This window comes from Lepeophtheirus salmonis, chromosome 2, assembly GCF_016086655.4.
Source record: "Lepeophtheirus salmonis chromosome 2, UVic_Lsal_1.4, whole genome shotgun sequence".
In the NCBI taxonomy this organism is placed as follows: Eukaryota; Metazoa; Arthropoda; class Copepoda; order Siphonostomatoida; family Caligidae; genus Lepeophtheirus; species Lepeophtheirus salmonis.
The window spans coordinates 7,382,798-7,408,917 of NC_052132.2; the positions used below are offsets into that span (position 1 = coordinate 7,382,798).

The 26,120-nt window shown below is 27.4% G+C and overlaps 1 protein-coding gene across 1 annotated transcript in view; it reads left to right on the forward strand.

Moving 5' to 3' along the window:
* LOC121132528 (endothelin-converting enzyme homolog) overlaps window positions 1-26,120 on the forward strand; it is a 171,150-nt gene that overhangs the window by 32,977 nt on the left and 112,053 nt on the right. The gene's annotated exons all lie outside the window — the stretch shown is intronic.

The following is a 26,120-nucleotide window of genomic DNA, read 5'->3' on the forward strand; positions in this document are numbered from 1 at the left end:
GACCATAGAAACTAAAGAGGGCTCCTGTAGAAGCCCATCATTGTCATCCAACGGGATTGTGGAGGGTTACAGGTTCACAGCAGCATTTTACATCCATGTTTTCAATGTCAACCTCCTCCCTGGACTGAGACAATTTTCCCCGACGGCACTGTCGTCTTTCAGCAACTGCAAAAATTAGTTACTCCACCTTAGCAACCAATATTGCTTTCTGGGACCGGAGAACATGGCCACCATACAGTCCGTATTTTGATCACTTTGACTTTTCTTTCTGTTCGCACATCCCGAGGAGGGACTGTAGTATCCGTCATCCGAACGTTTAAGCCATCAATGCCTCCGTGGAAGAGGAGTGGGCCGCCATGGACACAAAACATCATTTAAAATACTTGTAACTCTTTTGTAAACGTCTTGTCGTCATTTGTGAGGCCAATAGCGGCCAAAAACAATAAATCAATTTGACATTTGTTATGTATCAGAAAAAAATAAATAAAGGTTTTTTTAGATGTATAATTAAAGAATGGTAGTAGACCTTTTTCTTTTTTCTTTCCAATTGTGTAAGTTTCAAGTTTCCTCCCGGTATAAGAAGAAGGATCTATTAATTAGATGGAAACAAAATAATATCGATAAATTTCCATGTATCTATAATTCCATGTCTCATTCATCTTCTGTTTACCATTATAAACAGTCTTCATTGTTACTCCAATTAACTTAGAAATCTGGAGGTGTATGCTTGTTTTTTTGTATATTAGTACAACTATATTTTAATTTTTCTTTTCTTAATAATACTTTCTTTTTACACTACATTATTAATTTAAAAACAATTAATAAGATTATAGATTTAATACAATTCTTGTTTAAATAATCTAAAATATCACTCGGTAAGAAATATTCCTTGTACTTCTAAAGCATGTACGTTATGTTTATTATGATAAAATTAATATGAGCATAATGGGGGGGGGGCAATATAGATAAAACTAAAATCATTTGTTTTTAATGTAACTGTATATCTCTGACACTCGACTCCTTATCCCTTCATTATGTTTATATTTTGAGGCAAAATGTTCCGGGGTCTCTTTTTCAATTTTACAGATAAAAGTGGTGTTTCTATTTTGTTTTTTCAAATATGTTTCCAAAGGGTAAAATTTATTGCATGCAATATTTCCTTAGTAAAAGCCTTTTCCCCATTACATACTTGTTTTTCTCTATTGATATTATATACTTTCTCATATTCAAGGACTTGTAAACTGTCTATTTTCTAGTCCTTATATGAAATTGAAAAATCTGGAATTTTAAGATTGAACCACACGGTTTAAAGTTGTGACCTTGAGTCTTGTGTTTTACTTTGATACTTTGGTTGCTGAGGATATATTTCATAAATACTAAGTAGCATTGGAATTTTTAAAATAAATTACGTATAACGTTACAATTTAAAATTCATCTCTGTTTTGGAGACTTGTAATAACTGGATTTTGTCAATTTTTTTATGATTGAATTAGTATGTAATAGATGATATCTAATATAAGTGAAAAAATTACGTTGAAATTCGCTATATTAAAAAAGTTATAAGCAATTATCGATTTGTGATAACTTGATTAATTTTTCGTAGATTTGTAATATCTCGATAAATCTGCAATAGTAACATCCGGTTATATTAACTAATATTTAGGAAACATATATAACAACAAATCGATGTTCCAGATAAGTGTGCCAAAATTGTTAATAATAGTGAATATTTTTAAAAGTTGTTAGTAAAGTAAAAAATCCAAATTCTTATTTTTTCTCAACTCGAAGTGGCGAAAACGAGTTATCACAAGTCTACAAGACAGTAACGAATTGTATGAGTGTAAATTTTTTGTTTCCACTCTGTACAGAGGTAACTTAGTTATATCATATAGATAAAATGATCCATGTTATATAATTCCAATAAAAAATATGAAATTCTCCTTTCAGCTTCCTATCTTTATATATAATTTGTACAGGTTAGAATTTAGAGGAAGTTGCAGGACCTTTACTTTCCCCAATTGCAAATGAAATACGTTTGCACAATAAATCTACATAACAGCGACTTAACATTGTATAACATTTAAACCAAAGCATAAATTACTACATAAAATTACCTCTTTATTCACTATTGTAAAACCACATGTGTTTAAATAATTTAATGGGTGTGATACGGAGATCTATCGTTTTTTAATCCTTTAAATGGTGGTGAAGTTATCTATATAATAATTGCATTGCACCTTTTTTATCTATACATTTAATTTCTTAAGCCCCATGTTAGAGATAATTCTTTTTAATACGGGATAACTGAACTGCGTAAAGAATAAACACCCAAAAGAAAACGTATTTTATTCAATCATAAACAGTTGAACAATTATAATATTTACGTTATTTGAATTTTGTATCATTTTCAGTTGCCAATTCATCCATTTTGCACTCGTAAATTTGAAATAAATTGCTTTAAGTGCTTTTATGAATATAAGACATCAAGAAAATATAAGTCTTTATTGTAAGATATTCTTAATAAAATGAATTTATAATTTTAGTAAGATCTAATTTGTTATTATAATTGTGAAAAGATTAAATTTTAATTTTTCATTAAAATTTCAAAGATTGACTCTATAGAAATTTTGGGGATCCAATTAGAAACCATCAGTTTTTAATATGGTTCTGTAAATTTTTGATAATAATACCTACAATACTTTAATTTAATAGCTACAATTGTATACCTTAGTCCTCACATAACTATTTTAAAAAACATTTCAAAATCAATAGGGGAAAAACAAAGTAATGTCTTTTAACAAAAAAAGATAAATTAAATTTACGAAACCAAATAAAAAATTTGCTGAATTTAAGAATACATTCTAAACAAGGATAATTTAAATAAATAAAGAATTGCATATTATGAGAATTAATATTTCAACAGCAAATTGATATTTATTGGTGGTGAAATGTAAATCCAAGTGAATAAGAAACATTTTATAAACTTTGTGTGTATAATATCCCAGTTCATTAATGAAGGGTTACGTTGAAATTGACGAAAATCCAGAAATAAGGTTTTGTTTTGTTATTAATCCATTGATAACAATTAGTAACTGTAAGAATATATAAATACGTTGTGATATTATAACCTTTGAACACAATCATATTTCATAACCAAATGTAATAACTGATTAAGAATTAATGGGAAGGCTCCATTTTGATTAAACTATGCAACATCATTTTTGTCTGCGGGCTGAAATCCACATTTATTATTGTTATTTCAGTCATAGAATACAAAAAAAAGGCTATTAAAATCTACAACAGTAATGGCTATGGTCAATAACACATGTGTGGGGATAACATAAAAGCAAGCTGGGATACTTTTTCTCCATATTGCCAAAGTATGATAAACGTATCCGTTAATATGAGTGTTAAAATTTTAAAAAAGTGATAATTTCCTTTGGAGCTGAAGTTATTAAGGTTAACTGAGCCTGATAAAACTTGTTAATTTGGTAATACTGTTCATAAAAGGTACTGAGACGTGATGATGTGAAAATTATTTTTAAAGAAGAGTGTATAGGTATTCACGTTGTGGGAATAAAAAAAGAAAAAAACAAGTTAAGGACAAGCCTCACCAACTGAAAGTTAAAATATTGATGATATCAAAATTCGATATAAAGTTCAAATACCGCACGATCAAATTCACTGAACTTGTATATAATATGTTCATGTATAAATTCAAACATGTATTAATAACATGTTGGACAGTATTTCAGTGGTTTAATATTGTATTTGACTTTTTTTTTAAATGTTCTCGGTTTTTCATTGAAGAAAAAAATTCAAATGCGTTTTACTCTGTTTCATAAAAAAAATCCTAGCCTACTTTTATGTCATCGCCTCAATATTAATTTTGAATAAATTACTTGAGTAATATCGATAATAAAAATAAAAGCTGATAACGATTGATAGAATCATTTCATCATTCGAAAGATAATACTTTTTTTTAACTATTTCTACAAAATGTGTCAAATCATACAAAAATCAAGTAAATTGAAGGATTATGCTTGAAAGCTAATACTTTTTTCAATTCCTTATATTATTAAAAAAACAAAGGAACAACTCTGATATTACAACTTTTGAAAAATGCCATCAAATAAAAGGCTGATTTGGATTGACTTTTTTCAATTTAACCTTTTATTTTCATATAGAATGTTTAATAAATAAACAGTGCAACGTTTTTTGAAATTTTTTTCCTAAATTATATTTTAATTGAGTCTATTATTTGACTTGTTTTAATAAGTAATTAATATTTGAGAGGAAAGGAGATTTACGGCAATTTAACTCTGAAATTTGCTAAAATTGTTTCAAAGAATATTTATGATCATAAAAGAAATACTCTGAAGATGTAAATTTCAGACAATGTGCCAAAGATTAGAGTTGTGTAAACTTCCAATATTCAAAGAGCCCTAGGTTACCTCCCTAATTGGTATATGGTTTCTTTACATGAAAGTATTAAATCAGAACTTGTAGAAAATAAAAGTATATTAACGTACCCGCAAGTCAACTTAACTTTCTCTCCTGTATGAGGTTAATATCAAATTTATTGTGAGAAGAAGGATATTTGAACAATTTTTTATATGTACATTATTCAAATTGAAAATGTGCTACTCATACGAAATTGTATTTTTAACTTCCATTTTATTAAAATTTATTTAAACTAGTTGTTGCCTAAATGTGTAATTTTGGACACAGGATTGACTCTATGAAAATTTTAATTAAAATTTCAAATAATAACTCTTTTTAACAAATATTAATGATTACTTTACTAGATAAAAGTAATTATAAAAGGATATGCATAAAAGCTGATGATCACAATATATTTTATACTGATAATAAATATTTACTGTCTTTTGTAAATATAAAAATTAAATGTCAAAATACATTTATATATATACTATGTAAAATAAAGTCATCACTATATATTAAATGAAATAGGATATATTTGCCTATTTAAAGATTACAACAATAGCATGAGTTTTACATAAGTAACCAAATAACCAATGATATATGAAAATTTTGGTCACTCAATAATCTTATTATTTTTTTAAATGTTCCTTTAATTGGTAAAATAGAGTTGCACTAGTAAGTATAAGTAATCATTATAGTATAATATTTACGCCGTCTGGTATGGAATCATTTTCAACTCCATATACATGAAATATGTTTCCTTTTCTAAGTACAAAACGTGACGCAAACCTACGCACATTGAATTCAAAAGAATCATTTCTCTCAAGCACGTTGTCCATTGAGCTAAGTCGTTTCATTTGAACTGTGACGCAAAATGGTTCATTTGTGAGACATTTTCAAAGTGGTTGATTGAATATTCGATAATTTTTGATTAAAAATTGGTTTTTGGTTGACTGTTTGTTAGTGTTTTGAAAAGATAATTTATTTGGTCTCATCTAAAATCTATTTATTTACTAAATCTCATACTTAAATTAGCTTAAATATTTAAAATGAGTGATAGTAATTTAGGAAACGTTTAGGGTAAAAGTGCAACAATTTTTTTAATCTTTAGACAGACATTCATATTTTATATTGACACTTTAATACTATTTCATGATCAACAGGAGAACATAAATGAAGGACAGGAAGTAGGCTTAGGCCATATTTCACAGTCAATCCTGTCCAATTTTTGGGGGGCTTTTCTTTTTAGAAAACAATCCGTGATTATTTCGTTTGATCCTTGTTTTTTATGTGAAGTCAAATGTATTTTTGCAATTAAACGATAAAATAAAATGAGGCGAAATGTATAAGCAATAAAACTGCATAAATGGGCTGAAAAGTCCCGGGCTTAACAAAGAAAACATGTCCTTTTCCTTCAAAATTGTTTTTTTTTAAATTTGCTTTATGGAGTGGTGCCCCATAACAACTCTCAAGCCATTGCCTAGTTTGAACACTATTTTTTTCTACCAAAAAGCAGTGTAAAATTGTTTTTGATCCATTATTTTGTTAATAACAAAATTAGCGTCACATATAACTATAAACACACTCAATAACAGATTGTCATGAAAGTTTCACAGATGTTTTTGAGTTATGGTACTAACTAAAAATGAGGTAAATTAAAAAGAACAGTGCCATCTATGTGTGAAGCCAAGGACTTTGCAGCCCATTTGTTGTCTAGACGAAATAGTTTGTAGCATATTGAAGGAATAATATTATTCTACGCATAAAAATTACTATAACATACATACTTGAAGTAACTTTCATTTAGAAAAAATGGTTCACAATTGAACCATAGAAATGAAAGATATTTTGTACGTTCAACTTTTTATTTTATCCTCCCAAATTATATATATATGATTTTTTTTACAAACTTAACTTTGCTCTACTAAAAAAATAAAAATAGGCTTACAGCTATTATCGGATTTTTTCGAAATTCAAGAAATAAAATTTATTGCTCCGTAATCTGTAATTTATTTTTCATTCTATATATGTAAAGAACAAATCAAAAAAGGCTAACTTTATAGCTTCATATAGATAGTACATAAGATAAAAATGAGAAATATAAAAATTTTATGTCTTATAACTTGCCATAAATACAGGAATATATTTTTTGAATAAATCCCCGTCAGGATGGAAATAATTGATAATACATTTTATGCAGAATAAAATAAGTATATAACTAGTAATGCAAATCAGGAGCATTTTGAGCATGTCAGTAAAAGGAAACCGAAAGTCAAAATGGTCATTCTAAGGAATTTAATAGTGTTGTGGAAGAGATAAATTTAGTTTTCATGAAATTTATGATAGAAGCATAAATAATATGCTGTTTGTAGTAGAAACGGAAGTTCACTCCTCAATACTTTATTTATAATGAAAACTGCCTAAGAAAAGAAAATTCACTTGTCACCTTCTAAAAAACGGGTATCTAAAAAAATGCACATTGTTTATATTAATATAGAAAACTGGTTAGGTAAATCTAGTGTATTTTTTAGATGGCCTGTTTTTTTGGAATTGGTAATTTGAAGAATGAATTTTGTTTTCCTTAGCAGTTGTTATTATTATTTAATTACTGAGGAGTGAACTTCTTTTCCTAAATTGTTTTAATTATATTCAAAACCTGATTGAACATTCTTGTATGTTCATAAAAGATAGAGAGTAATCTTTAGGATATGTTGCGTAGTTATAAAATGGTAGGTCGATGTTGGACTCATAGTAGAATTGAAGATCGACATTTCTGTATTTCCTTCTCACACTTATCCTTTGTCACAGCTGATTGTAGCTTCTCCCCTACAAAAGATTTATCAAATTCATATGGTTACTCTGTTGATTTTTGGCTTCTTTATTTTTAACATATCCATGATACACAGGATTTTCATAACTCTAGACAATCGAGTCTTTATATACCAAAGATTACAAATGGTATTGTTATGGTTTTTTTTTTAAATTAAAGTGTATGTAATGATTTGATAAAGTACTGATGTTTGTTTTTTATGCTGGAAGATGGGAATATAAAATAAAGTATAAAAATATAAGGTACGGCAGCAAAACGTGGACTCGAGAGATAGATTTAGAAATACATCAATAATTTCATATTTTCAAAAAAAAAGAAGAAAAAATACTGTTGACAAAACATGTAGACAAGCTTTTTGCAAAACTTTTTCCACTCAATATGGGCAGCTTCGTTATCAGTCATAGACATTACACGTCGCCTGAAGGCCATTCAGGGTGGTTTGAAAAGTTTCCAACTTCAACGTGAAGATGGGCGCACATGTAATTAAAAGCTTGTCACATCCATCCAGCATATGATGAAAGTTACTCAACAAAGTTTGATCCATTTTGGAGGCTCAGCTTGAGTGAGTTGATGTGAGTGTTGTTGTGAAAGTGGGCAAAACCGAGTATCGACCTGTATTTAAATACTTTTTTTTAAAGGGTAACATTTAAATGGTTTCAATAAAGGTTAATAGAAATACAAAGTTAGACCGTGTCTAATCGGGCTCGTTAGAATGGTCAATTTGATGTATCGTACCAACTGCTGGGCAAAAGAAACAGATTATGCCAAAACACACAACCACTCATATACTATGACGTCAATATAAAAAGTGTGGGGGAACATCATGCGTTATGGTATAACCTTCTATTTTTATTAACCTTGGATACAATGCTATTTGAATGTCTAACTACGTTTGTCATCATGGTCTTCCGTGAAATTGGAAAAAGAATAGAAATATTACAACTCTATATATTCATTCATTTCAATTTAGAATGAAAATCCCGCTGCTACTTAATAACTTCTAAAACAGTTATAAATGTAAATTCCTTTGTCAATATTTATTTCCATCAATTAATTAATGTATTGAATGAATGTAAATACAATTCTAATGATGACATAAATTGAACTAAAATAAATATTCAGCAATCATGTAAATACCTGATTTGGTTCATTGTGCTGGGTATGGTTATGGCTTACTCTATAGCAAAAAATAATCCATCATGTCTAATGATATTATAATTGATAATAATAATTAAGTGATTAGCACTTCTTCCATTTGAACCGCTTTCAGTATGTTTATTTTTCTTTTATCTTAATATATGTTATATTCATGATTAGAAAATATCAGTAGCTTAGCTTCTCTCCATAAAAACGTTATTCCAACGTTCCGTGTTACCATGTTGTTTTTCAGTTTCTTTAATTAGCATACCAATAGGTCATATTTTTACAGATCTATTGGGAAGAAAGAAATAATAACTTTATACTACTTAAAACTGAAGGACAGAAAAGAAATAATATACCTTACTAAAAGTTTTTGGTCTTCGTGTAACAACTAAAGGGTAGGGGAGAAAAATATTAGAAGATATCCTTCTAATAGTTATGTTTTATCAAAAGCATGAATTAAATTCCTTTTATCCTATTTTCTAAATAAACGACCATAATATATATTTCTTTTTCATACAGACATAAGTATAGGAAGTGTTAATAATATCAACCGTTTTTTTACCTTCCTAAGTGAATATACATTAGAGTCAACCCAATTGGTGTTCTCAATATGAAGCAGTATTTGTATTATAACAAATTGTAATTTTACAAGAAAACAAAAGTTAAGGATATATCTGGAGGCTTAATGTTACTTCCTTTTTTAGAGTTACGGCTTCTCAGGAAATAACAATGTAACGAATAGCGTGTTTAGGTCAAGTTCAGCTTGTCATATAAAAAAGAAAAAGGTATTGCATATCTAGGTCTCTAAATCCTAAGCATTTTTTTAGTGTGTGATTGTTGATGTTGTGGTCATTGGTGTTAAAGTACTAAGTGTAACGACGAATTTGTATTCTAATAAAAACGAAAAGTATTAATGAAGTTTTTTAAAGGAGTTAGTTATCTTCATTATTATTCATTAGGATACTTATAGAAGTATTTAGATATGTGGAGGTAAAGTTAAAACGATAGCACTATTTAACACATTTTTACCCTTGTATTTATATGATGTGATTATTATTATTTCACTTCAAAAAACATGAAATTATATATATAAAACCAAAAATATCTGTCTTTTGGCATACAAAGAGAACATTTCATATAAGTACAACAAACAAATCTTGATAGTTTTGTCGATATATTCTTCAAGCAAAAGATGCTAAATACGTTTTAAAGTATACATTTTTGAAGATACCCTTTTTTTTATTATGAAGTTAGGCCTATAGTTTAGAACAAACTATGATTTTATCATTGTGTTTAAACATAAATAATTCATTTGGCGGGAGATTTGGCAGGCCAGGGCAATTTCCTACAGATCCAAATTCCTTTTTTTTTTTAAATAAAGAGCTTTAGTAGTTTAAAATATATCTTATTTTTAAGAGTGAAAATATTACATTAGTCTAAATTGTCGAATTTTAAAACTTCTAAATAGTTAATCTTAGTCAAACAAAAAACATTTTAAATCACAAAATCTTTTCATTTGGAAAAAGAAAATAAATTAAAGTTTGAAGATTATAAGTAGAGTTCCTAGAAAACAAATTATCCAATCAAGAGAATATAACATCTTTGTAATACATTGTATGAAAAAAAAATCCCCATCCTTTTTATGTAAGTTCTATAATTATTATGAACTTTGTGTATCTAATATTTTTAGTTTCTGAGTTATTTACAAATTCTGGGATTATTTATGAAGGTTTAAAAGAATCTTTTTATGAGTTCTTATAATTTATTACCGCCAATACTAAAACTGCACAAAGAAGTGCTGGATGTTTTATTCATGCTAAGAAAATATCTTTTTTGATAATATTTTATTAGCTTAGAGTTATTACTTACAGTCTACAAAATTAAAATTATAATGGTAAAGAAGTATTTAGTTTGTTCATTGATTTAATATTTTAGAGATGTTTTATTGTAAGTTTTATCGGCATTTCAATATATGAATGATTTAGATTAATAAAATACATTTAAGAATTCTTCAAGTTTTTTAAATGGTGTAACTGGTCCTTGGTACAAAAAAGGTTGGGGACCCCTAACATAAAAAAATAATTTTTATATGAGGATAGGAATAATAAAATTTTTCGACAATATACAATCTTTGGCTTTCTGTACATATTTTATATTATAAATCATCGTAATTTAATATCATTTTTTCCACAAATGCTATAAAATATGAAAATATATGCATCCCCCATAAAAATATGTGTTATATAGGTACATACATGATAAAAAATGATAAGACCCTATTTATAAAATAAAAAAGGTCATTTCTCAGTACGATCAATTTTATGTATTTGTGATTTGACTAGGGGGATGGAAAAGTGTGATACATTTTTTAGCGATCTTTCTTGAGATTACGCGAAATTATGTAAAGAAAACTGATAATTTAGAGGAAACAGAGTTATAGGGATGTACTTTTCTGGAAGTTCCGCTCACGTATCTTCGATAACATTGATAGTGGAGCCCAAATTCTGATATAATTTTACCTGAAACCTTGAATATAGATGTACAAAGTAATAGAGATCTGAACTCAAAATAAGCCATATAATTTTTTCTAAAATAAATTTTTTTTTTCTTCCATTGGAGCTTATCTTGCTGGAAAAAGATTTTGTTCATCCCAAGAATGTTTCTAAAGCCAAGGAAGGACAACAAGTTAAAAATGTTATACACATTCCAAATTTTTTGTCACTAAAACCAATGAAGGGTTCAGTGTACAAATTTCAAAGAATTTTCTGGGACCTCCCCTTTTTTTTATTGTAAAGCCTCTGTGTTTTCTGACCGAAAAGTAGCCTAAAAATTTTTAATTTTCAAGGTATTACGGACACACTAATGCCTTGATGGCTACAAAATTTTGATTTCTAACGCCGTTTTTCTTATTGATTATTTACAGTTAAGATACATTGGAAATAGATCCTTTTTGTTGTTATTCGGGCTCTTTACTGTACTTAGACGGCCATTTCTTGGTGTTTCATCACAATTACGAGTCTTACGAAGCTTCTAGAACGTATTGTTATACGTTGTTACGTTAATATGTATTAATATCTGATTAAGTTCTCATTTTTTTTACTTGGAGACACTCTGATAAATGACACAATTAGTAAGAAATGTCGTCAAAATCATTTGCAAAAGATTAACTCTCATAAATTAATGCCATCAAGGAAACTACTACAAATATTTCTTCTTTGTATTATTCTATTAAAAAGCAGGTGTGCTTCATACAATATGTTTCTCGAGTTTTTTATTTATTTTCTTTTGTGATATTATATGAGCATTGATGACAGACAATTTTTCTTCTTGGAATAGTTGTACAGCATACACATGTACAAAATAATTATATATGTTGTGTGTCAACATAAACAGAATCTTGAACTAAATTCACGAGGTAGAATATCACAATTTATTGTTTACTGCATATATTCATAGAACCCAATATTTAATAGACATATTTCAGTTAATTGTAGGTTTTGATTTCAAATTTCTTAGGCGAGTTTAGATATATGTACATTAGTTTTAATTATAGTTTAGCAATTTTATTTGATGTAAAAGACTTATATTGTGCCCAAAATGGTCCCTTTCAACTATAAAAACTATCAATTTATCATTTTTTTTATTAGTTACAATTAATTTTGTCAAATTTAAGGACAATTTACGACGCCTCACAGGGTTAAAAAGAATAATATGTTAATATAAATTGTTAATATTTGTTGAAGTATACACATTTTATCTACACTCAATTTAGAGAAAAATCTTAAAAGGTTGATTTTGAGTTGACAGGTCACATATAGAAAAAATGTTTTATCCATAATATTGGAATCAAGTTGTTTAGAAAGTTAGTTGGTAATAAGGAATTTCAAAAGTAACAATTTCTTTTAAAGCTTATTTTTACAAAGTTGAAAAATTCAAATGTTATCCACACTCAATTTTAACATAAATCGTTCGTTCGATGTTGCTTTTTTGTTGATAGATCACATATGGAGATAAAAGTTTAATACAAAATATTCGAACAAAGATTTTGTTGGAAAGCTCGTAGATAGTTAATAAATTTAGGAGTGACAAATTGTACTTCAAATTGACAAAGATCTTTATGAGTTTATTATTTAGTAAGATTTTTTAATCAACCAATTATTATTAAATTTGTTTTTAGCTGATATTCATTTGGAAGCTATTGTGTTGCAATGTGAGTTATTTTTTTATTTCATTTGTGCACTTGAGCAGTTAATCACTCTCCATTACTTCGCTTAATATCCTAATGCAAGTACTTCCCTTTGATATTCAACTACCTTACCATGGATAGGGATTTTTTTGCACTATAAAAGTTTATTAGTTTTTAATATTTGTAATCTTATTCGAATACACATTTACAATTATATTTTACATATTCATAATCTAAAAAAATGTAGTGGGAAAAAAGAATATTAAACTTGCAGACGTTAGAGGACCTAATATGTCTTAATGAATTAATTGCAATCAAACAAGACATATTATATACAGAATAAGACATCTTTAACTCTTCTTCTATTATATTCCTTACTATATTTATCGTTGAGATAGGTAAAGACTAATAAAGCAAACAAATTATTTGTTGAAACCTCGATAATTAATTCCATATTTAGTTAATAACTCAGAAACTTATGAACTACAATCTCCCAATCTCCCCAACGTTGGGAGTTACTCAAAAGTCATTGACACATTTCAACACTTTCCTCTATTGAAATAATCCTTCTTTTTTCTTTAAATTGATCAACATGTCTCAAAATATGTTGACAAAAATTTCTTGACTATTCTTAAAGTAGTAAATAACATAAACAAATAGTATGTGGTTTGATATTAATACGTATTTCATTCCATTTAAATGAAATTTTTTTTAGAAAGTGACTGTTGTTGTGTTTCTAGAAATAATTTTGTGTATGATTATATCTATTTGCATAGTTTGATTTTCAAAACATGTCTCTCAGATAATGAGTTGAAGTTCATAAAGTTTTTATCTCTTGAAATTTCATATAATTATCATATTTTTATAAGAACAAATATGTATATATATACATTAGATTTAAATAAAAACAGAATAATGCCTCGTTATTTCAATTATTTTTATACCATTTTTTTATTTTGGAAGTAAAATCATAAGGTTTTCATTTACATAAGAGTATTGGATTTATTGATTTGTTTTCAATTTTATTTCGGAAAGAACCCATAAAGATTGAAAAAAGAATATTAAAAAAAATCCATTGTTTACTTATTTATGTTTTGATTAATTTATCAAGGAATTATATATTTTTTATTGCATTGCCCTTTGAGAAATTTCCCTTAAAAAAAATTAAAATCTATAATATTGCTGAGATAGATGTTTTAGTAGCAAATATTCAGTAAGTAAAAGCTAAATTATTTACGTTTCAAATAAATAATAGACGTTATACCTTTTTCAACAAAACTTCCCAAATACTTTGGAATCTTTAACAAGACGGAATTACTATACGTATTTTTTTTTAAAGTACTTCAGTATATTATAAAAATGTAACTTTGTATACTTTTATAGAAAATTATATTAAATTAGTGAACGGGGATTTTCTGAACTTGAAATTTCACAAAATTACTACAAATCTAAATAAATAAACATAAAAAATGTACAAAATATGATGCTAGGTGATTTCATTCCTAGTTAATTCATTCCCCGTCTTTGTATTCCTAGTAATTTCATTCCCTGTAAAATGTATCTCCTGACATTTCATTCTCACTTTGCCGAGCAATATATAATGACGTCATACGGTTTATGCTTCTAAACTATTACTTTGTTTTTGTGCAGGGCTGTAGAAGGAGGGGTGAGTTGTCGACAGTCAGCACTGGAAACTAGTGATGAGTCATATATGACTAGTAATGGATAGGAGACTAATTTGAATAATTTATTGTGTTTATACCATGGAAGATATAAGAAAAAAATTTAGGATTTAATTGTATTTTCCAAGGTATAAATACTATTCATTGATTGGGATTTCATTCCTAATTACTATTAAGATTTATCATGACGTCATTTATAGTACATAACTCATCCTCTCTCGTCGACCATTCATCATTAGTCATCTCCAGTGCCAGCTGCCCAGGCCCCTTTCTACATCTCTACACAAAAACTACTATGTAGTTTAGAAACATAAGCCGTATGAAGTCGTTAAGTATCCCTCTTCAAAGTGGGAATTAAATATTCAGTGATGAATTTTACGGGGAATAAATTTACTGGGAATGAAATTACAAGGAAGTAAAAGACAAGGAACAAACTTAATGGGAATGAGATTACCAATCACGACCAATTATACATAATGACTAGAAAGGAAGGTGGGAAAGATAGGCATTAAAGACTTTGTGGTATATTAAAAAAATATATTTCTTTTTATTTAGATATTTGCTTTTAAAAAAAGAAAACTTTTGTTTTTTCATTTCATTTTCAATAAATTCATAATTATATGTAAATTGGGTAGGTTTTTATTTTTTTTTTACAAAAAAAATAAATAATAAAATGGATGTTTAGTCAACCTATAAATCTTTATTTGAACTTGAATAAATATAAGGTTTGATTTATGTACCTACATTTAAAATTAAGTTTATTCCCATTTGCTTTTACTTTCTACCTACTAAAACTAATATAGAATTAAAGTAGATATGTTAATGATAAGTTTCTTTATTTATGAATAAAAATGAAATAAGAAAATCTTTTTATGAATTTTGACTTATGAATGAAACTTTTCCACACAATATAAAAAGTCACTGTTATAGTTTCTAAAGATATTAAAATGCATTTTTCTGTTTGATTCCAATGCTTACTTTGGTGGGTTATTGTTGAATATTAATACATTATAAAACAATTTTAGAATATTTGTTTTGAGGTATGAGCATATTATATATATACAAAATAGCATATTTAAATAATCTTTTATATTTTTTAATATATTGTATCGTGAGTTGAATATTTGCGGAAAACATTTTGTATATTTTAATTGTGTAAATTATCCACCGGCAAAAACGTTTTATATGATCGTCCTAGATCCATTTGCATATAGGAGTGTTGTCCCTTTACCCATATATGTGTACCGGATCTAGTATCAATATATGTTAGGGTACATCAAACGTCCCATGATTTTTAATTTTTTGATAGTTTTTTTTACATATTCTCTCAAATGTGAGACTTAATTCATGACTACATTTAAGGATATGATTTGAGTATTAATATTAAAGCACCTTGAGTGGTTTCACATCTGATTTCGTTTATTTTCGCATAAAGATTAATATCACAAAGTGTCACATTACAGAGAAGAGGTAGAAAAATCCAAAAATTTAAAGGTAGTTTGGTTCACCCTAATAAAAGTATTTTGATACTTTTTGATGATTTTTCGACTAAAAATATAAACAAATTATCGTTAAGCACTGAAAAACATGAGCTTACAAGGGTGTACATAAGTACTTTTTTTAAGTTGGGTGAGAGGTATCAAATTTGATGATTTGTTTTATAAAGGAAAATATTGACTACTCCATATTTTCAACATTTGGACAGTTCTGTTTTGGAAGGAGGTGAATAGTATAACTAAGATTGTATTATTAGTTAAACAATTTTTGTTTAGAAAAAGTAAAGATCAATTTTTTTTTGTTCATCAACCCTTTTTTAACGACTTTCCTTTCAAACCGTCTCAGAGCCATAAAAGACTTTTGTCCACCAATTGCAGCACCCATCTCCTTCTTTTCCTAATACTTATTGAGCCTAGCTCACTGGCAAACTAAAGAGCATGATATTAAAAATAACTTATTTGTTAAATTAGGGAAAAATAAATAGACATCATTTTTTAGAACATTCTTCCTAGAGAGGAAACAAAGAAAAACAAACAAAGTGGCATACGTGATTATGTATCGACAGAAGTGTCCAAAACATGTGTTAGTCATGCCTGTGGCCACAGGGAGAGAATAAAGGGGAGCTACACCCCTCCAAAAATTATATTGTAGTCAATTTTGTTGTAAAGTTAATGTTATTTATAAAAAGACGTTTTTGTTTCTTCACAATTTGAAATACACGATAAAAAATCACAATAACACACCTAATGTTAGAACCTAAGTACTATTAAAGTACATACTTGTGCTTATTAAGAAAAATTCATAATTAACTACTTATTTAAAAGATCAAAGTTGTTTGTTGTAAAGTAATTTTTGAGTGTTTCATAAAACTGCATGACTACTATAAAAAGAACAATTAAGCCACCTGTGTGTGTAGCTAAAGCTTAGTGACTCTTAAGATAATAAAGGTACTGAATTACTTATTGGGTTTTAAATCCTAAGTAATTTTTAGCCGGCGTGTTTTTTGTTGTTGGTAAATTGAACAGTGTTTTTTTTCTACCAGGCTGTTTTTTTTTTTTTTTTTTTTGCATGAAATTACATATAATATTCACATAAATAAAATCGTAGTATGAGGGAAAAATTATGTTTCAACTAATATAAAATTAAGCGATGGATTTTGTCCTAATCATTTTAATTAAAAATATCTTTAATATCCAGATCCAAAGGGAGATACATAGCGACTTCCATAAGTTCCAGAAAACAATCCACTCCCTAATTTCTTATAGTAGGGTTGATGGTAATAATCTACATCGATAGAAAAGTGAGGCATAGTGTATGATCCATATGGGAGATGAGGATATCCGTGGCCATGTCGACTGTACCCTATCCCATAACCCCTCCTCCATATCTAGAATGATATGATCACTCCGAGGGTAAGTCCTCATCTTCATCAGCAGACCTTTAATGGTGGTGTATATTGTTTCTGGAGGCTGAAACTTGAGACAGAGATAAACTGTTGTAAAAAGAAAGAGTCCAATTAAAAGGAACTTCATCCTGCCGATGGTTAAATGATGTTTTTCTTATTCTTTAATTCTTGAACAGAGAAAAGCTATGTATTAAATAACTACGTCTGAGCCTATTCATGCAAATTCTATATGATCTATTTAACAATGAGGATTCCGAGTTATCTTTAACTTAATAAATATGCTTAGGATCTGTGAACAATCGCTCAAAAATATCTCACATTAGCCATTTTTGTATGAAAATATCCCATTATTCTAAACTTATAAGAAATAATATTAGAAAGTTTGGTTCTAGTTAGATTAAACAACAGCTTTTGATAAATATTTAATAATTTTTTTGTGAGAAAATATTCCTGCCAATACAAAATGAATAAATTATGACTAATAAAAAAACAATACTTAATTTTTTCAATTATCCTTATTAAATGTAAAATTTTCTTAATATATACTTTGCTCAATTTAGATACTTTAGATCCTTATTTCTCAAAAATGTAATGTGCTTTTTTTGTAAATTTTGGCCAATTAAAACGATCAAAAATCTTAAGTCTATAAATAAAGCATTATTTGTCTAGATGTTTACTATAAAGTCATTTTTGAGTGTATCTTTGTCATTACTTTTCGAAGAAAATAACTATTTACTTACAAAAGTGGCTTGCTGAAGCTCAGCTCTGCATACAAAAAAGGAAGGAAGAGTAGATATTTATTGGCTTTCAAATACTACACATTTTGTAACGTGGTATTTGTGTTGTTGTAAAAATGTTGAACAATGTTTTTTTGTTTTTTTCATAATGTTTTCTTTATTCTTGAGAAATAAAGAGCTATGTATTAAGGGAACAAGATTGAGTATGTTCCTGAAAAACCTGAATTACCATTGATGATTCCTTGGGGAGTTAAGAGAAAAAAAAAAGAATACATTTTAATTGGCTGTAAATCTTAAGCATTTTTAGTGTCCCAGTAGTTTTCTTGATGGTAGCCTAACAATGTTTTTGTTGTTTTTCTTAAAGTGTTTTCGTTTTTCTTTCATTCGTGAGAAAAAATACAATCAGTTATTTATTGAATAACTACATTTGAGCATATTCATGAAAAACGTAGAGTAACATAGAAGTTTCTTTGGGAGTTATCTTCTATATTAATGAAGTAAAGTTTGTCTCCTTGTCGACACCTCATTACTCAATGCTGGGTGTAACTTTTAGATTTAAAAAAACTACTTCACATAATAAAATGTAGTTTTCCTTTAAAATGTAACGGTAACTAAAATATACATATACTTCAAAAAACTTCATTGATTATTTTATAATCAATTATAAAAAACCTATATTGGGAAGAATGTATATCATCACCATTTTACATAAATGTAAGTCCTTCAATGTTTGCAATCATGTGAGTGATATTATAATTATCTACTTGGAAAAAAGTCAATCTAAATCTTTTTTCGTAATGATTCATAAAAATTTACAGTATAATTTATATATACAGAGTGTTGTAAATGAGTGTGCCAAAAAATTTAAGCTTTCAAAAAAAAAAAAAGAAGCTACAATGTAGTTTTATTAGTAAGTGTTAATGATATATACTTATAAATTGATTTATCATATTGTCTATCTGATATTACTACAACACCTTCATACCACAGCTGAAACATTTGAATGTCCTGACGATCTCCACAGAATCTAATTTCGCAATTTATGTAAGCGTTTGAGGCTATAAAGACTTGATAATGCTATGAGAGTTGCCACAAGCCTTGTTCTTTATCTTTTGTTGCATGAGTTTAGATCCGGTGAGTCTTATGGGACTTTTATAGGACAGCCACAAACGTGCAGTTAGAGATCATGGCCTTTCTTGGCTTTTATTCTACTCAAAAGTCTAGACAATATCATTAGCAATCATTTTGCGATATTTGAGGGGCCAAGGAATGGGGCATCGCAATAAAGTTCAATAATTTCTCTTCTTTTTACTTAAAAAATATATATTTATATTTTTTGGCAATTTATTGTCTATTTGTATTAACAAATTATTATTATTAACCATTTGGACGTCTCTTGCAAATTGCACTTAAAGTAGTGAAAATTGATCGTCATAATCAAAGAGTGAGAAATAAAAATATTTTATTTAAAAGGCATTGTCGGGGCCAAAATAATTTTCTTATATCAAATAAAGGTTTTAAAACTTGTAAAACATCTTGGATATGCTATTCCATACCACAAATTGTAACCATTTAAAGGTAGAGCCCACTTATTTAAATAAAAACATTGTAGGGTGGAAAATTCATGGAATTAAGAAAAATCGTGTTATTGATCAAAATCATAGCTTCATTTAAATTGTTTTTTTTTGTACATTTATTACCATAGAGTATGTTCGATGAAATCTTGTTTTTTTTATATTTAAATGAACTTATAATTTTTATAAATCACAAAGTGATTCCTTATTTCTTGAATTTTCTACTGGGGAGTTGCTGTTCATTTTTTCCGAGAGTTTTACTTTTATATGGTTAAAATAATACAAAAATCAAAGAAAGTATATTTTGAAAAATTTAAGATCAAAAATTGTAACAATTGCTTCTTTTTCTTTCTTAACAAAGGAAAATAAGTCTGGCTACGCCATTTTATAGTTTTAAATGAAGTTTTAATTGCTTTGGTTGACAGTATATCGCTAATATAATGTTCAAAATGCTCATTTATTCGTTTGGATTACTTTAAAACTTTAAGTTGGATTTAAAAACAGATCCAGAGTTTCATTCCTAAGCTGGCTACTATCAATGATACCATATATTAAATTTTAGTCAAATCTTTCTCTTTGTGAAAAAATATATATTTGGATTTTCTCCTTTTCTTGATTTTAAGTGAAGTGATTGTATGTTGACGTACCATATATGGTTCAAATATTTTTTGATAAATTAAAATACTTATCTTTATATTGTTATATACATGTTAGCATCATCAATAAGGATATTTCTGAAGTTGATGTAAAAAAAAGTACTTACACAATCAAAAGATCTATGATACAATGTTATAGTCTGTTTAATATGGCCATGGATTATGTTATTTATGTATATCCTATCTACAGGGATATAACTTAAGTTTTGTAACAGGTTTATAATGAAATGAAATGATTTAATCAATTTCATATTTATTTTCTTTAATTATTGAAGTTATCAAAGTTAAGTTGATGCGTGGCTTCCATTCTTCATGAAACATTTTATTTGCAGTAAGACATCTTTTCAATTGTTTTCTTAAAATTGCTTTTTAAAAGTTAACAGAAATACCAAATTCACTTTCTTTTTCGTAAAGAGTGCAATAACCATATTCAATTAAGTTTATTGTAGGACTTAAGTTAAAACCCAGTACATTCATAAAAATACAATACAATATTGCCTTGAGTACAAAGTCAAGAACAATTGCAATATTACCAAGAATTTTTCTGATTGTTCTCAGAATAGGAGACCACGTTTAGGAGTTAATGCCAAAATGTAATCTCCTCTCTGCGCATCCGTTAGATTAACAGGGAGGTTAGATTAAACATTGACAAAAATGCCGCGAGCCACATAGTGAGAAAACATATAGACCTCAAATCAAGAGTCTTTGCCAAAGTTGAAGGACTAACATCCCATTAACGCAAGAAAAGACTGGAGAACATGCACCACAATTTTCAACTAATAGAAAAAGGCCCAAATCGTGTTTTGGTGTTCTCTGGTGATATAAATATTTACTGTTGATGCAGTGTCAAACTCAAGAACCATCAAATACATTGTCAAGTACTCAAGGATGTGGAGGAATTCCTCTTCAATGTTGGGAAGACAAAACACCCAGTTGTGGGCTCATACTAAAATATGTTTCTACCATTTTACACAAAGGGGAAGATATGGAGGGCTAAAGTTTTGAGATTTTACATTTTTTAAAGAAAAAAAAATGTGAAAACAGGCTTTTAATATCAACCATTTAATACATATTAATCTTTTTAGTTAAATTAACAAATTTATTTCCACAAAATTCCAATAAAATGTTTTTTTATCAATTTAAGCACTCAGTATTTTCTTGCCTAAAAGAAAAATAAAAGTGCTTGACTTTATTTTTTACAAACATTAAACATCAAAATTTAATAGTTACTTACTCTCAAATATAATGATTGTAATTAGGTATGCATTTTTTCATAATTAACAACTTATGCATAGAATAATTCCAATCCTAGGCATGCCATTTATCTGTCAAATGCATTTTTGATAAATTTAATCATATTCATATAATACTTTTTCCTTCCACATAAATCACTTTGAAATAGTGATAGTATATTTTATATACATATATTTTTAATTAAACTATGATAAATAGGCGTTAAGTTTATTTTTCTTCGAGTGAAAATATATTATTCGAAGTATTAGATTTATTACTTTTAAAAGCAATGATTACCTTATAAGAATTTTAATAGTCTATTAAAATCGATAATATCGAAATTAAATTGAAGTATTAATATTGAACTCATTATTTATAGACAGTGAAGAAAATATTTTCAATGTGCATATATTATAAACTCGGGCATTTTAAAATTTTGGAAAAAAATGATCACTTGGTATTTATGTGACTAAAGGGTTCAAAGTTAAGAAATTATGACTCAAAAAATTATTTTGCACCAATCTGTTGAAAGTGTAATTTACAAAAAGTGAATTTGTATCATTGCAGTATCTTTTATAATGTTTAAACAGCTGAAATTCAGGACATTAACTTTTTAAAATATTAACTTTTTTTAAATATCAACTTTTATCTATAAAATGTATTTGTTCATTTCTGTTTCTCACTCCTTTCATTCAGCTGACGCGTTGTTCTTCTATTTCGATATATATTTTCTTTCAAATTACCTGGTATAAATACCTTGTTGATATTCTTTTTGACCAACTAGAATTTAATCAGTTATATTCAACTCAACCTTTTCAGCAAGATATTTAATACATTTTGAATCCTTGTGTGATCGGAGTCACATCCAAAGGGTCAATAATGGTGCAGTCAGTTGTATCCCACAGCTTTCCCTCCTGACTAAAGCTTCAACTGGATAAGTTCCACTGCATCCTATTGAATTTGAAATTCATTAATTTTACAAGATAAATTTAATTCTTATTTTAAGGTCTAACCAGAAATTTCAAAGATCTATTAAGGTTCTATTATATAATGTGTACATTGACCTTATAGCTATCAATGATTACAAGAAATTTCCAATTTCTATTTTTTTAAACGCTTGTAATCGTGGAACATGATTACAATATGATTCTTTTATGTTTTACCTTTTTTGACCTACTAACGGCAATTTTTGTGTTCTTTTTTTTAATGGAAAACATGGTTTAATTTATATTCTAATTTAATTTCTGCAAATAATTATTTTTAGTTTAACCAATTCAGGGCAAAAAACGAAGATTCCATGTTCCTTGTTTAGAGTATTTTTCCATATGTGTATATCTCCCAAGCCCATAGACTTATCACTCTATACTTTTTTTAAAGTGAGGTTTGGTCTTGATTTGATAAAGTTTTTATTAAGATCAAAGGATACTATTTTGAGATAGTTAAGTTCAAAAATATGGTGAAGCTAACCCATACTTTCATATAGCAGAATTAAAACAATTGTAGATGTGTTTTGTTTCATAACTCAGTCGCTAATGACGTTTGAATATAAATGTAATTTGCATACATCAGTTTATTAGTTTACTATCTACAATCCATAAATCAATGGTCTTTAAGACGATTTTACATCAAATTAATCATGAAAAAAGCTCAAAACTCTGAGTAGTGTTGAGTTATTTATCTGAAACTTTATTTCAGAGTTGCAAATAAAATAATATTTGACATACTAAAGTTTATTCAAATTGGATGAAAAAAAAATATAAATTTAATCCCATTAAATAGGTGGAGTGAAGAGTCCCAGGCTTGAAAAAAAGATGGTGTTGTTTCTTTTTCTATTCACTTCCGTTTCAGTTAGTATAACTGTCAAATTTTTAGAACAATCTGTTCTTGAGTTTTTGAATTATTGAACAATTTAGTGCTTTAATTTACACTGCTTCTGTATAGGATAAAAGACCGTTCCAACTAAGAAATGGATTGTAAAGTGTTATGGGATGTCTGCTCCATAAAGCAAATAAAAAATTAAAATAGCCAATTTTGAATCAAGAAAATGTTTTTTTTTTTGTTAGCTTAAGTTATATATTCAATTTTCTAATTACAAATAAAATTTATATTCATGAATCTCAAGTTCCATGCCATAGGCGTTATTATACTTACGTAATCCCTATCAATATAACCTTCTCTCGCCATCATTGTATTTTTCATACATCATGAATCAAAAACGTTCAAAATAACGGACTTATAATGTTAATATTTAAATTGGAAGCCACTAGCCGCCTTGAATGTTTGAATCATTGAATATTTTTATTTACATGCAGTCCTTTTTCAAATTTGGGTGTAAATTTAAATGGGTTAATAACATAGAATACATCGAGTCGTAAGAATAATTTCCGTTCTAGATTATTTCAAAGCTTGAGGATTCTATATACTTAAATTAAAAAAAATTGCAAACTGTCTCTTTTTGCTAAAATATGACATCTTGAGGAAAAAATAATATATTAAAATAGTAAGGAGCATCATACGTTTGTAAATGCCACAAACTAATCCAATTCATATCAGCTTTAAATCACTTTAACTATATGGGTGTTAAAATTGTAATACTCAAAGTCAATAAGAATATAATATTATACACCGTATTTTTTTTTATATTGATGACATAGAACAAAAGTGTGGCCACTTCCACAAAATAATCCAGAATGGTTTTTTTTTCAAAATTAAGGCTATATTACATTTGTATTCTTCGACAAATTATAGTCCTTTTTTATCAATAAATTATTTTTATAAACCCTTTGGAGACGCCATCAATTACACTTAAAGTAGCCAAAATTGATTGTCAAAATGAAAAAATGATAAATTTATAGGTTTATTTGAAAGGACATATAGGGACCAATATAAGTATCCTAATCAAATAAAGGTTTTAAACTAATGGTAAAATTATTGGATATCTTAACATATGCCACATATTTTAATGTAAAGCTTAAAATTAACATAAATATATATTTAATTTTTCCGTAAAGTAAAAGAAATAATTGGGAATTTCTCCTTTTTTCTATTTATGTTCAAGATTATTTCATGTTAATACAACACAGATTTCTAATAGTTTTGTATGATCAAGTTTGTCAATTATTTATTTATCATTATTTTTTCATCAATGAAGTATTAATTTAAGAGTATTTAGAAATTATGGCACAATCTAATACTTATTATTTCTTTCAAACTATTATCTAATAAAAGAAAAAAATAAATAGTAGTAAGTTGTTTTTTCTAAGCTGTTAAACTATTTTTCATTAATGTAGTAATTAAAAATTATTATATAGCACAGTGATTATAATACTATTAAAACCCATTTATGGAAAAATACATTTTACTCGGAATGCTCTTCACAAAGCTTCAAGGCAAATAGTTTGAAGAACATTAGTTTAGGAAAATTCAATTTGTATCGAACCAATCAACATTTATAGCACATTTAAATCAGACATTAATAGTATACATTATTGAGAGCTGACAAAATAATATGAAAATAAATATTTATGTTAGTAGAATATTAGTTAAAAATCTATGACAATTATATTTTTACTTCTTCAGTAGTTGCATTAAAAAGGAGGATAAATTAGATCAATATAATTTTCTTAATTACAATACAAGCTATTAAGTTCATACTTAATCTTCCGTTAGTGAACATCATTTTTATAAAACGGTAATTGAACTGAGTAAAGAAGAACAACCTAAATATAACGTATTTAATAAATTAATAATACAATGAACGAATAATAATAATTTTATTTTTCAATTTTCTATTATTTTTTTAATGATTCCATCCATTTTTACAAGTAAATAAATATCAACTAAAAAATACTTCTATTAATATTATACATCGAGAAAAAAAGGAATTGTTGTATTAAAATAATCTCAACAACCTAAATTTGGGATGCCAACATAATATAATTTGCTAATACTATAGTAAAACCCTTCCATCATCCTAATTCTTATTAATATTTTGACGAAATAGCGAATTTTGGGAATTAAAAAAGTAGGGGCATCCGTTTTGATGAGATTTTGTGTATATAAAAAATGATAAGGGCAATTTTACATTTTTGACAATTGTAATAAAAGAATCCAAGAAAAAAAGGGGCTACATATAAAAAATATCGAACAGATTTATGAATGAGAGTGTGTATCATATTTTAGTGCATCAAAAGGCCAAACATGTATTTAGGGTATTAAATCTTAAGCATTTTTAGCGTGCAAGTTTTGTTGTTCTTGGCAACCTGAATAATGTATTTTTTTAAATTTTATTAAGTTGTTGATATTATTCTTTGATGCTTGACAAGAGAGCAGCTGAGTATAAATGCAGTGATGATGAATGATGTAAAGTAACACAAAGGATTTAATGAGGAGCTATCTTCCATATTATTATATTAAGTTTGTCTATTCGTCGACGCCTAATAACACAAAGCATTTCCAGATACTACCGTTAATATTAAATATAACCTCAGTAAAATAAATTTCACATAAAAACTCCATATTATACTTCTACTTTTTTGAAGATGTTAGTCGAGTGTACATAATACTCAATAGCTGCATAAATTAAGCATAAATTTTGATAACCATTTGATAATAATAAAAGCACTCACATTAACTCATAATGTTTACCAAAAAACTTTTTGTAAACGATTCGAGGGGACATTTAAATAGGTTTTTTATACTCCTTCATATTGCTTTAAGCGTTTTGATATA